At 35.2% G+C, this 11,756-nt stretch overlaps 1 non-coding gene across 1 annotated transcript; it reads left to right on the top strand.

Annotated features, from left to right (window-relative positions):
- The first annotated feature begins 1,935 nt into the window (after positions 1 to 1,935).
- On the top strand, positions 1,936 to 2,041 carry LOC132280593 (small nucleolar RNA R71). Its single transcript, XR_009471613.1, has one exon. It is a non-coding gene; the product is annotated as a small nucleolar RNA R71 (small nucleolar RNA).
- Positions 2,042 to 11,756: the final 9,715 nt, after the last annotated feature.

Here is an 11,756-nt window from a genome sequence, read left to right as displayed (position 1 = left end):
ACACAAAATGGCAAACCCTTCTAGGGTTATGAAGAGGAAGATGGGGGGAACAAAATGTATTCCCAAGTTCAAGCTTGGAAATCGATGGAAGGCTCTCAAAAATCAAAGTCAAAGCTTAAGGCTTTAGGCTCCATCCATGGAGGCTAGGGTTTTCTTTACAAGAAAGGAAGGAAATGAAAAATGATGAAGATGAAATGTGAGTAGAGGGGATAGAGATCCTCCACTCACTATGTGCTCTTACACTACCTCTCACACACACACTAATGCAAGATCAAATTGTGAGCCTACACTTGTCACAAATCCAAGGCTCCATCCTAGGCTAAATCTCAAGCCTACACTTGTCAACCATCCAAGCCAACAAGTGCACCAATCCAAGGCCAACAAGTGGTTAAATCTCCACCCTCCACATGTCCTCATCCAAGGCCTCAAAGTGTTTCCTCACACATGTCAACAAGTGGACCAATGAGAGTGTGACACTTGTCACACTTTCTAAAAATTGCAAAAAAATCCTTTTTGAAAATATCTTCCAAATTAAATTGCAAAATGGTCCCTAAGATGAAAAATAATTACTTTACAGTAATTACACAAAAACTCCTAAAGTTTAGAAAATTACAAACAAGTCATGCATATATACCATTTACAAGAAAAGTAAGCACTTAGCATGCTTTTCTACAAAAGTGCAAATACACATAGTATGGAATTTAAATATCATGGATGCATGCAAAACCAGAATCAAATCTGAATACAAAAAGTGAGGTTATGCCAACAAAGTGACAACCGAGAAAAAGACAAAAGTGAATAGTGTCACAAAAGTGAAAATGTGAAAATGACTCGGTCCTCAAAGGAAGTCGTCAATCCACCGAAAAGAGTCTCAGAAACCATTCCTGAGTACTTAAGATGACACTAAGTGACGAGAAACTGAACTCAGAAAGGAAAAGATCAACAGAAAAAAAAATATCCGTGAAAATCCAATAAAAAGGAAAGGAATGAAAATGACCGGGTCATTACAATTCTTGAGTCTAGATTCATTAATGTTTCCTTGTATGTCTAATTGTATGATCAGTTGGATCTATTTTTGTCTGAAAAGACCATTTTACCCCTTGTAAAGTACCCTTGCCGCACTGATTTTTAACCCGGAAAGTTTGATTTTATGAAACTTTGGAGTTTCATATTTTCTTCATCCAGACTCCGAATCAAGTGATTCTTGAGTCCATCTCGATTATTTTTTCGTTGTCCTTCCAGCAGTGTGTTCAGTGGCACCCATGTCCATAGTTTTTAGATATGACTATTTTGCCCCTAGGGGCTTATTTGTCATATTTTTGGTCTTTTGCTTCCGTGTCAGTTCTCATTGAGTTCCATGATCTCATGGAAGGTCATTTTGACTTCTTAGAGTCTTGTTTTCTATTTTCACTTCTGCATATCGGATCCGTTATCGGATCAATCTTCGGTTCATCACAAGACACGCTGGCCTAAAAACCAGGGTCGTCATAGTATGTTGATCTGGAGAATGCAGCATTCACTTGCTCCTATGGGATCTTAGATGATTGTCCCATCATAAGGCAAGTGTCAGCAAAATGGGAAGGATTGGCACAGATTGAATGAACTTCCTTTGGCAAGGCAGTTTGTGGACTAGCAACAGGAGCAAAACTAGATGATAGAATTTGATCGAACCTACGGTTCAAGGCTTCTATTTGAGCAGCTAATTCACTAGATTTGTCTACCTTAAAGACTTTTTTAACTTTATGCATTCCAGGTGAAGACCTAGATCTAGAGGAAGACGCATGTTGTATTGAATTTTCACTTAGGGCCTCAAATAGTTCCCAAGCGTCAACTGGACTCTTGCGCAGAAAAGCTCCATTACTAGAAGCATCAACCATGTTTCTACAAGAATCAAAGAAACTATCATAAAAAATCTATATTAAGTGCCATTATGCAATATCATGGTGTGGACACTTTTTTAGAAGATTATTATATCTCTCCCAAGCATCATGGAACTATTCTCCCGGGATTTGGGAAAACGCCACGATTTCTCTTCTCATTTGACAAGTTTTACCTACTGTGTAGTACCTCTTCAAGAACTCTTGTTGCAACATCTCCCATGTAGATATAGAATTTGGAGGAAGGGAAAGCAACCAAGTTTTTGCTTTGTCCTTAAGAGAAAATTGAAAAAGTCGCATCCTAAATGAATCATTGGTAAGAATGGTCAACTTGGTAGTTGAACACAATTCCAAAAATACATCCAAGTGCGTATAAGGATCCTCTATTGCGTACCCATGGAAGGTAGGAAGCATTTGGATCATAGCAAGCTTGATCTCAAAATGGTTGTATCAGCATCCGGAAATACAAAGCACGAAGGAGAAGTGTATGTGGTAGGAATAAAATGGTCCCTCAATTATGGTTGTGGAGGGACAGGTGGAACCCGTCCTCCATTACCATTACCATTACCATTGCCATTACCCGGTGCATCATGATGTTCAGCCATGTTATCAGAGGAACTATCTATATGATTTAGATGTTTTTTAAGTTTTCTTAATTGACTCAAAGTTCTCTCTATTTCAGGATCATGCACTAAAGGTTTTGACCTAGTTTGGCGAGTTAACAAGCATTAATTCCATTAATCCTAAAAGTAACAAAAATAAAATATTCCAAGTAAAAAGAAAACAGTAAAAACTCACAAAAGGTTTAATAAACTGAATCGTTTTCTCCCTTAAGTGTCTTTATCCTCAATGCTACTTCTTATACCTGAAAAGAAAAAGAAATAAGGTGAGATATAAGAAATTTCGAAGACTGGTAAACCAAAATAAGCTAATTAAAAACTAAACAAAAACTAATCTCCCGGGCAACGGTGCCAAAAATTGATGTGTCTAATTTTACCACTCGTAATAATACAATTCCGTGTAGGATAGTGCTATAAAGAGAGGTGTCGAACCCACAAAGAGATGAGATTTATATTCAGTTTTCAATTTAGATTCATTGGTTCACAGGAAACTGGTTAAAAAATTGGTTGGTTGTCACGATTAAAAATGAACTAAAATTAAAGCAAAATATTAAACTAGAGTAAATTAAATAATCAGAGAGAGAAATCTTAGGGCTTTGACTTCACAACAATCATACTATGGTTAATTATACTAACTCTGGGGATTTAACAATTATGTTTTTCAAATGAATTGAACTTAATAACGTTCATTCAATTCGGGTTTTAAAGAAAGATGTTTTACAAAATTCAGTTAACTATAACCTATATGCGGTTAGCGTGGACTATCCACCTACCTACTCTAACTACTTTAACTACTTTGCAAACAATCCACCTTTCCTAAGCATGGACTACGAAAACATTCTTTTATAAAAAAAACATTGGAACACCATTATATGACCTCTATTCTCATGTTCGGCAGGGTTCCGCCAGATACCGTCCAATAAGATAGGTTGAGAATAGAAAACAAACAATTATATCTAAGATAAGGTAATAAGAATTTGTAATCTATTAAAGCATGAAAACCAATTGAGTTGTCTTAATTACTCCTAGTCATATAAACAAGGAAACATAATATATTAAAATAAATCCCAGAGTTTAAACAATCAAACCATAATACTAGATTGGGTTACATCAGTGCCCTAAGAGAGGAATTAGCTACTCATGACGATACAGATATCATCTGTGTTGGAGTTGTCTCCATCGTCATGGACGGCACTTCTTTTCTGATGATCTTCACTTTCTAAGGTTGTGGAAACCCTAGAAACCACCACAATTAGCCTTCTGAATCACACGGCAAAAAGGACTTGGAATTTCGGACCTCTTTTATCAAGGCTTAAGCCTTATTTTATAGAAGAAAATAAGGATCTGGTGGGCTTTTAGGTCTTCTGGCCCATTTGGAATGAGATACAGCATAAAAAGATAACATTCTCATAACTTGAATCTGACATGTCATGGAAGGCTCGAGCTTTAAGAACAAATGCTCGAGCATTTGGTTCTCAAGGCTCGAGCTTCAATGGATGGTGTTCGTTCCTTAGTCTAGCATTTGTTCCTAAAGCTCGAGCCTTTAATGGATGGTGTTCGTTCCTTGGGGTTAGGCACGGGGTCTGGGAGCTTAGAAATCAACTCTTTAAATTTCGATGCCTATGGTTAGGCTCAAGCATCCTTTGTTCAGGCTCGAGCCTAAAGGTGCAAGGCTCGAGCATTTAATGCCTTGTTGATTTTTTTTTCTTTTACTTGTAAGGCTTGAGCCTCATGACTTGGGCTCGAGCTTTGGACTCTGAATTCTTCCAAACTTTACCATTTAAGCTCTCAGCTTGCTCTGGATGACCGGCAACGAGTCTGTAAGCTTCGATATCATCATAAAGTCTCGGTTTTAACCACTTCTCTGGAAAAGTACCTATAAACACACATTGAACATAAATCAGTCTAAATATGGATAGAAGTATTACTTTAGGCCTTAACATACGTATATTTCTGGGCTCGAATATACAATATTCAATGCTCATCAAGGTACACAAACAATTAAAAAGCAAAAAATGCACAGGTGCAATCGATTGCAAGGTACACGATCAATGAAAACCATAAAAATTTCACAAGTGTGATAGTGTGATCGATCACTCCCACTTGCGATTGATCGCAAGTATCTGCGAACGATTGACTGAAACCTACAGTTTTTGAAATTTTTAAAATTCTATGTGAAAATTAGACTTCTTGGAAAAAGTTTGTGATGCAACCCTTATTCAAAATTGATCCTTAGGTCTCCTATGGCCCAAACCAAGAAAGATAAGTAAAGTAAAATGATGAAAATGTCCCCCAAGTGCATAAGATGCCAAAGAGTTAAATATATGATATAAAATGACATAATTTACATACAATGAAAGCACTTAGCCCTTGGCTTCATTACATACTTGTCAAGTTTAAACAAAAGAGAGTACTTGATGGATATTACACATGCAAAAGGAAGCTAAGCAAGCTTATAAATATATTACGCATTGTCAACCTCAAAAGACTAATACAACGTGCTAACACTTGCATGCTAATAACATATGAAAGATGTTCAAAATGAAAACACAAGTCCAAGCTAGGGATGATGAGCATCGAAGAAGGGTACCTCCTTGACTGAAAAACAATAATCAACTAGGGTGAGTAATTTGAATTACTCCGTAAGATGATGCATATGAGTATAACCAAAAGTTTAAAGATCTTGCAAGCGTAATATAGACAAATACATGTAGATCATACCTCCTAACGTCTACTTTCAAGATGAAGCTAAGGAATCATCCTAAAACTAACTTTGAAGCATTTTAAATGTAATCCACAATAAGTAATGCACTTAAAGAAATTGAAACATCCAATGTTAAACAACAAGCTACAATTTCATAATATGTCAACATGGAAATAGAATGCGAAATCAAACAATAAGAATATCTTGGACACGGCGTCCGGTTATGAACATCACAACCAAAATAATTAGCTATTTTGGGTTACTAGCCCTCAAGTAACTACCATAGTGCGCACTATATTAGGGAGAACTCGTACCTCCCTCACTAGAGCCGCACTCTAGCCATTTCACGAAACAAATGCCCCAAGAATTCAAAATCAACAAATAATATCACAACGTATACTTAAGTATACAATGCACTTAATCACTTTCCATGCACAATCAAGGTTGGAACCACACATTCCATGCTCTAAGTCTTCAAGACTACAATGGCATTATAATGACAAGTCCATAATGTGAATAAAACTACACAAGCATAATGAGGTCAATTCAAGTAATCAATTCATGATATTAAAGTAAGCCTTAAGCACTTAATTAAACTACAATACACATCATACAAGCTTACCACAAATTAATTGGCAAGAATGATACAAGAGCACCATAATTACATCTTAATGGAATTATTAGTAATACACTCCTCTACCAAATGAATGCAACAACTATATAAGAATTAAATCATATGAGTGCTTTAATTAATTTAAATGGCAATAAGGAAAGAAGTATACAACAACTACAATTCAATGAATTTAATAGTAGTATAACCCTTTACCAATTTAAATACTAAGCTTAGCAAGATGCTAATTATATACATATTTTAAGTAACAAACAAGTCTAAATCAAGTATGTATACAACCACTAGTAAATTATCCTCTACCAAATGTAATCATAAGCTTTCCAAGAGATAAACCATACACATACCTTGAGTAATATGAAAACCTAAGTCAAATACATACAACCTTCATCTATATGCAATCCTACAATTCATATAACATGTAAACAATATACGTTAACTTCAAAACACAATAAAACACTAAGGATATAAACATAAGACACCCCCTACCTCACTAGAGTAAAGAATCTCTAGAATTCACAAGAAAGGTGTGCAAAATGAAATTCAAGAACAAGGTGTTGTAGAGGAAGGTGAAGAGAAGCTTTTGTCTTCCAAAAGCTAGGCCAAAAGGTGTGAGGAAGATGGTTAATTTCAAGGTGTAGGGTTAGGGTTTAATGGCATCAATGGTGGCTTAGTGAGAAAGAATGAAGGAGACAAGGAAATCTCTAGTTTTTCAACTAATTAAATGAGATACAAAACACTTTAACAATGCTAGCATAACCTCTCACACACACTTTAATCTCTACCCTCCACTTGTCACAATCCAAGGCATCCTCACAAGATTTAAAATCCACCCTACACTTGTCACAATCCAAGCCTTCCAAGTTTCTCTAACCAAAAGTCAATAAATGGTCCAAGGAAAATGCGACACTTGTCACACTTTTTAAAAATTACAAAAAGGTCCTTGAACAAAATATCTTCCAAAAATAATTGTAAAAAGGTCCCTAAACCAAAATATCTCAAAAAGATAATCGTACAAAGACCTCAAAAAAAAAAAAAAAAATCTTTCTGAAGAAAAAATGCAATTATACCCCTCAAAAATGAAAATAATCTAGCATACTTTACTACACAATTAAACTAGGCATTAACAATAAAATAAATTAAAGTGAATGCATGCGATGCGGAAAACAATTCCAAAAACTAAACCCTACCTCAGGTTCTACAATACCCTAAGGCAATGATGCGACCCGAGCGCGTGTACAAAATAATGTACAACACTCTGAGTTTAGAAATAATGTCAAGTGGGCATCATACTTTATAATTTATAAAACCGCTTAACTTATACTATGGAGTATGAAGTGAGAAGGGATCATCCCAAGAGATCTATTAATGTTGATTTTTTAGAATTGAATTCTGCCTTAGTGCTTATGTGAGTGTTAAAGAGAGGTTTGTTTGGTGATTAGAACTAATTTGAACTTAAATAATGCAATGGAATTAATGCTTAAAAGATAGAGTTTAAGAGATTGGGAAGGAGAATTAGGGCATAGGAATCACCACTAAGCACACTCCCTAACTCACTAACTTTCAACTAATTGGGGAAATAATAATGTGTAATCTAAATGTGGCTAACAATTGCAATGAAGATCATGCACATCAATTTCAAGCATTAATCGTCTACTTAATGACAATTAAACTAAGTATAGTACAATTCACCAATTCAAAGTATGATCCATCAATTCAAGTAACGATTTTAAAACATATTAATCAAGAGGATAATGTATTTATGACAATAAGCATGGAAATCAAACACAAGCATGGATTACTTACTTAACTAGGAATTAAAGTGCAATTAAACTAATTAAGCATGAAATTAAATTAATTAAATAAGAAATTAAACTAATTGTGTAGTGCAATCCATCTAGTAGAAGCATTATCCATCAAATTAAACCACAATTACAACTAATTAACATCATGAATAGCCATCACAAGATTCATTTAACAAAGAAATCAAGTGTAGAAGTTGATTATCAATCAAGCACACAAAAGACAACATGAGATTAACATAGATAACCAAATGAAAGAATTAATTCATATATTCAAGGCTATAACATCTATTGCACAAATTAATCCCCAAAAAGTAAAAAGTTAGAGATTAGGTTACAAGCTTAGGGTTTATCTAACCCTAAGTTGAAGAATCAGCCACTCATGGTTGGTGGATTCAAGGTGTCAGCAAGCTCTATCCTTTGCTTCATCATCCCCTTCTTCTTCTTCTCTATGATTTTTCTTTCAAACCCTAGCCTGTTCTTCTTTTCTTTTTTCCGCCTCTTTTCCAAAGAGAACGTGAAATAAAACTATTACAGAAACTAAATTGATGAATAAAATTCTCTCCAACTAATGGGTCTTATTTTTCCTTTAGTACAAACCCTATTGGAGGCCAATAGTTCACAACATAAGCCTAAACAAGAAAATCCCATAGCCAAGTAAACAGATAAATCCTGCAATGCTGCCAGGGGCTGGGTGATCGATCCCCCAAGGGTAATTTTTCACACCTTTCTGCCAACAGTGTGGGGGATCGATCCCCCAGTGCTAGAAATTTCTTTTAAGCCCTGTTTAACTCCATTTTGGCCTCGGGCTAATCGGTTTGCTTCTTGATCTTTGGGAACATCATCAAAGGCTCGAAAAAAGGTAGAATTGACTGTTTTTGAAGGATAAGCACACTATACGAACAATGGGTTATGGCCTCTTTTTGCCATTTTCTAAACTTTTTCTGACGATCTTTGCTTGACTCCAAAAAGGCTTTAATGAACCAAAATTAGTCCGTTTGAACCTTATTGACCTGAAATTGATAAAAACATAAATTAGAACTAAAATATGACAATAAGATAGATGCAAGGACTAAAATACCCTACCTTAGGTGCTGAAATGTGCAACATTTAAGCACTTATCAGGCAACAAGAAAAGGAATATGACTTAGATGAGGTACAGTTAAATGCTTTAGATCATATAATTTTCTATAAGAAAAAATTTATAAAGGCTTACAATAAACAGGTAAGGCCTAAAACTTTTGCGGAATATGACTTGGTATGGAAGGTCAAACTTCCAATTGAGAAGAATGATCCAAAGTATGGAAAATAGGCCCCAAATTAGAGGGGACCAATTTTAGTTCATAAAGTATTATCCAAGGGTGAATATCATTTAAAAGTCTTAGATGGGGAAATGCATTCAAAACCCATTAATGGCTGATATCTTAAACGTTATCGGCTAACTATATATGAAGTCTTGGAAGAAAGAAAGGAAAACCAAAGTCAGCCAACTTCTTGAGGCTGGTTTGGTGGAATAAAGCCATCTTTGAAGATGGTTTAAATAAGACAATTTATATTAAGTAGTTGATTGAGGTCAAAATAAAGATGCATGCAGAAGAAAATAAATTACCATTCAAAAGGCCAATTATTTATAGCAGATTTTAGAAGTTTAACATATGACCAAAAGATTGGCCTAAAATAAAGCAGGAAAGATATTGTCTTAAAAATTACAGACCCATAAATTTCTTTTTAAAATCGGTCCAAACAAGTTTGGACGAATTCAAAGAAGTCATAGCCTGCATTTTGGAGTCTTCTAATTTGGGGAGTATACTTTGGACTTCGGTGAATTGTAACTTATAGCCTTTTAAGCGCTTGTTGATCAATTTGAGCCTGTGCTAAGGCTTGCCTTAGCTCAAGTTCCCTTGTTTGTAGGCTATCTATTTCTTGCTTAAGAGACTTGAAAGCAACGGCATTGCTTCTGAGCTTATCTGTACGAAAATCCTTCTTTTAGTTCTTTTCTTCCACCAGTGAAATGAGAGCTTCGGAATCCTGGATAGACTTGGATAAGTGTGGAAGAAGGGATTTGAATGAGGAGATGGCTGATTGAAACTCCACCGCGAAACCTTGGTGTTGGTTGAGTTTAATCAGAGCCATGGTAAGTTCATTTTCAATGAAGGGTAGATCAACCGAGTCATATTGGAGAAGGGTCATCAAAGCTTGTTTGTCTTCTTTAAAAGTTCATGTAGGACTGGGAATAAGAGCTAAAGTGTTGTTGGAAGAAGTCATGCTTTCTTCTACCAAGGACTCAATGGCTTAAAAATAATCACTAAAAGCATAAAATGATCCCATGGAAGTAACAGCCATAGAAGATTGAGGCTGAGTAAGAGTGGCCTGTAAAAGAAGGATAAGGTCAAGAAAAATATGAGGAAATTGGTAATAAATTAGAAGTTACCTGTTTTTTAGAGGAGAAAAGGATTCAAGCACTTCTTCCGTGGCGAAAATTCCTTATTAAGCAAATTTCTCTATTTGAGGAATAGGGGGTTCTCTTGGAAGAACGACAATAAGTGGTGTATGTTCTTTCAATGATGGTCTTGGAGGACTTGGCAAAGCAGGATAAACAGGATAACTATGTGAAAAAGTATCCTGGAATAAATTCTATTAATAAAATAGAAGGGTAGATATGGAAAAGGAAACATGAAAAATCACAAAATACATCAGTGGAAGATTTTTCTTCAGAGTTGGTTGTTTCTTCACTACCACCTTTGTCTGCAACCTCATCTTCCTCAGAATCATTTTCTTCTTTTTCTATCTCTTATTTCTCTTCCATTTTCTCTTCTTCTTCTTCTTCTTCTTCTTCTTCTTCTTCTTTTTCTTCTCTTTTTCTTCTTCTATTTCCTCTCTCTCTTTTGCTTCTACTTCCTAAATCTTATTCTTTTCTTCTTCTGGTTCAACACTTGGACTTTTTTCACTCTCCTTAATATTTCCATCATGAGTAGGAAGTCATCTTCTAACAAGAAGACACCCAAATTTTAGTGGGCCTTTAGAAAATGGTTGTTTTACAGGAGCCTGAAGATAAGAAAGAATTTAATGAGTTCCTCTAAATCAGAAAGAATGAAAGAGAAAGAGAAAATTAAGTTTTATACCTTTTTGCCTCGGAAATCTTTCCTTTGGTTAACTCTATCTCAGCTATTTAACTATGACTATTAGATGACACATCTTTCTAGAGATTTGGAGGATCCTGATCTTCCTTAGAGTCAACAAGTAAAACTTCCAAGGAATTAAAAGAAGTAAGTGAATGAGTTGGAAAAGATTTAAGTTTTTCATAACAAAATTACTACCTTTTTTGGTGCTAATGCCTCTTTTGGTTTTCTTTACTGGAGAAGCAAGAGTTGTTTTAGCTTTGGCTGGTTGCTTTCTCTTCTTTCCACCTTTTTTCGGACTTTAGATATGATCAGTCCCTTGAAAGGTATAATTTAGAAATTTAAAGGAACCAAGTTGTATAACTGTAATGACCTGGTCTTTTTCCTCATTTTCCTTTTTCGGTGATTTTCTTTTTTTGCCTTTTTTCCTATCTTATCTTTTCCCTATTTCTTCTTTTTCCCGTTTATCATTTTTCCTTGCATAACCTCACTTTTTGTGCTCGGATTTGATTCCGGTTTCGCATGCATTCATAATATTTGATTTCCATGGCATTTGTATTTTCACTTTTGTAGAAAATACATTGTAGTTACTTACATTTTCGTAAAGGGCATGAATATATACTTTAATATAATTATTCTTGATTTTTGGGGTTTTAGTGTAATTATGAAAAGTAATTATTTTTCATCTTAGGGACCATTTTGCAATTTAATTTGGAAGATATTTTGAAAAAGGACTTTTTTGCAATTTTTGGAAAATGTGATAAGTGTCACTTTCTCATGGTGCCACTTGTTGACATTGGGGTGGAGTGACTTGGGAGCATAATCTCTTAACATTTGGAGGGTGGAGATTCACCCACTTGTTGGCCTAGGATTGGAGCACTTGTTGGCTTAGATGGTTGACAAGTGTAGGCTTAAGATTAAGCCTAGGAAGGAGCCATTATTTTGTGACAAGTGTAGGCACCAAACTAAGTCTTGCATTAGTGTATGTGAGAGGTAGTGTAAGAAC

This window comes from Cornus florida, unplaced genomic scaffold (assembly GCF_030987335.1).
Source record: "Cornus florida cultivar Cherokee Brave unplaced genomic scaffold, ASM3098733v1 CherokeeBrave_3.0.0_Hap2_Chr10, whole genome shotgun sequence".
In the NCBI taxonomy this organism is placed as follows: domain Eukaryota; kingdom Viridiplantae; phylum Streptophyta; class Magnoliopsida; order Cornales; family Cornaceae; genus Cornus; species Cornus florida.
This window is presented reverse-complemented; position numbering and strand designations above follow the sequence as displayed.